Here is a 2667-nt window from a genome sequence, read left to right as displayed (position 1 = left end):
GGAAAGAGTCTGGCTGGGTGGGAAGCAGGAAGAAGACTAGATTGTCTTGAACAAAATTGTGGAGGCAAAGAGGAAAAGAGAACAAGATTGAAAAGGGCAATCGGGCAGACTTTAAGAACAATGCAGTAAGAAGTATGAATTTCTTTACAAGTTCAGTGTAATGGCATAAAAGAATTTAAGCTGACAAATGGCATAATCATGTTAAAATATCATACTGGCTTCTTTGCGAAAATGGCTGAGGTGAAAAAATTAGAAGTGAAGCTTTCAATGAGGACATTGTATTTTGGGTAAGAAATAATAGTGACCTGGTTTAGAGTGTTGGCTTTTGGGTCAGTCAGTTTCAAAATTAACCCCAGCGATACTTTCCTAATTTTCACATGCGGTGTAGTTCTTTCATATATTAATGAGGGCTGATTGTGTAACCAAGAGAGCTCACAAAAATAATGGTGTGTGAGTTCCAAACCTAAGCCATAAGAGACACTGCAGCCTCCTGTTTGCTCTCTCATGGATCATTCACTTTGGGGGTAGCCAAGCAATGAGGATACTCAAGGAGCACTGTGGAGAATCCCATGTGGGGATTAATTAAGACCTCCCACTAACAACTTGTAGAAACTACTGTTCACGTAAGGAAGATTTTTTTTTTCTGCTCTAGTCAAGCTTTCAGATAACTGCAGCCCTCGCTAACATCTTTCCTATAATCTCATGAGATACATCTGGTCAGAATCATCTAGCTAAGCTACTCCCATGTTCTTGACTCACAGAAAGTATATGAGACATAAAATACTTGTTGTTTTAAGGCATCAATGTTTACAGCAAAGTTTATTCAATAAGAAATAATCGTGAACACATAGATAATACATTCGAAGGTTATTTTAAGGGTAGGCTAGGTGATTCGTGATGAAGGTCTGAATTCATGGGTACGTTCTGCAAAGGGCAATATTTAAAATACCCCCCCATCCCCAGGTTTCTTGTTTGTTTAAGTGGAAACATTGCATTAAATAGTGAGTATGAGAAAAGCATTACAAAGGAACACATCTGAGGTCAAGAGTTTGGTTTGAGAAATGTTTCGTATGTGCAATGTTCAATTGAGTTCACTAGCTCAAAAAGGAATCTGACCTAGCAATATAAATTTGGGAGCTTTGGGCTTATGGTATTTAGACTCATAGGAATAAATTATATCAACTAGATCAAGAAAATTATTATGCCTTAGGTACTAAAATCTGAAGATTTCCATAATATAGAAATATGAAGAATGGTAGCTGGCACTTGAGAGTGAGGAGGGTGGGGGAATAGTTAGAGGACTTAGAAGGAAAGAGGGAAACAGGAGAGTGTTAAGTCATGGAAGCCAGGATAATATTTTCCCACAAAGGTGGAAGAAGTCAGTGTCCAAAGTTGTTGAGAAGCTTGGTACAATATTGACTTAAAAGTGACCAGAGCAATCATTCTTGATGTTGGCTGAATTTTAAAGTCCCCTAGAGAATATTTTAAAATATATTGATGCCTGGGATCTACCCATAAAATTTCTGACTTAATTGGGCTTTTTTGGTATGGACTGGTGTCTGGATTTTCAATCTTTTTAGGGACTTCTTACATCCAAAGGTAAGAATCAGAGGTCTAATGGAATCTGTGATATGGCAGTATTTATGGACCTTGGAAAGAAGGACTTGGGGAAGTGATGGACCCATATGGGAAAGATCCTGGATTTGTCTTCCAGGACCTCCCTGAGCAGGCCAGGTGTGTAGATGTGTGTCCATGATTTGGGCCAAATTAGGTAGGTTAAAGAATCAATGAGTCAAATCTATTTCAATTTTACTTATTAGATGGGGAATAAGGAGCCATGTTAACACCATCTTTTTCTACTGAACAGAACTATAGGTCATAACTTTGTCTTAGGACATTTTTAAATTATTACCTAGGTCTGTGGTTAGGTACTAGTACCTACGTACTAGATACTCAGGCTACTACTAGAACAATCTGGGGAGATCTGTGAAAATGTTTATAGTCTGTCCTTTCTACCTCGGGTTTATTATATCAGATCCTATGAGTAGGAACAGGGTAAAGGGATTTTTAAAGAATATTTATCCTTGAGAGAGAGACAAAGTGACAGAGTCATGGATATCCCAACAGTGTCTTCATGCTGTAATCTACCCCCAGACTCAGCCCACACCATGGGCAAAGGTGTTTCTGGCCTGCATGAGGAGATCGTGGCACATGAACTGAGAACCTTTCCCATACAAATTCAGTTATGTTATCACTATACCACCATGTGACCCCTGTAGTGGGATTTTTTTAAAAGCACTGCAGGGTATTATTGTGCAGTCAGGGTAGGGACCAGAGTATGTACTACTCAGAATTTCTGTCAATTCATTGTTTACATGATGCTGAACTATGTTGAACAGGGAAGTCGAGATTTTTCAGTACCTATGGGCAAGTGCAAAAGACTATAAGATGCCAAGTCTGAAAGGTAACTGATAGAAAGAAATTTGTATTGGCACCGGCAGTTAGCATAATGGCCATGTCGCTGAATTCCCCTGTAGCTGACCACAGTTCCGAGTCCCAGACCTGGTGACTTAAATGCACTACAGACGCGTGTGCATGCATGCCCAAGATCCGGAGAGGAGAACGGCGAAGAAGGGATTGTGGCATGGCCGTCACCCCTGGGGGGTG

This window comes from Tupaia chinensis, unplaced genomic scaffold, assembly GCF_000334495.1.
Source record: "Tupaia chinensis unplaced genomic scaffold, TupChi_1.0 Scaffold000305_1, whole genome shotgun sequence".
In the NCBI taxonomy this organism is placed as follows: Eukaryota; Metazoa; Chordata; class Mammalia; order Scandentia; family Tupaiidae; genus Tupaia; species Tupaia belangeri.
The sequence above is the reverse complement of the archived record's forward strand: the minus strand, read 5'-3'. Positions refer to the sequence as shown.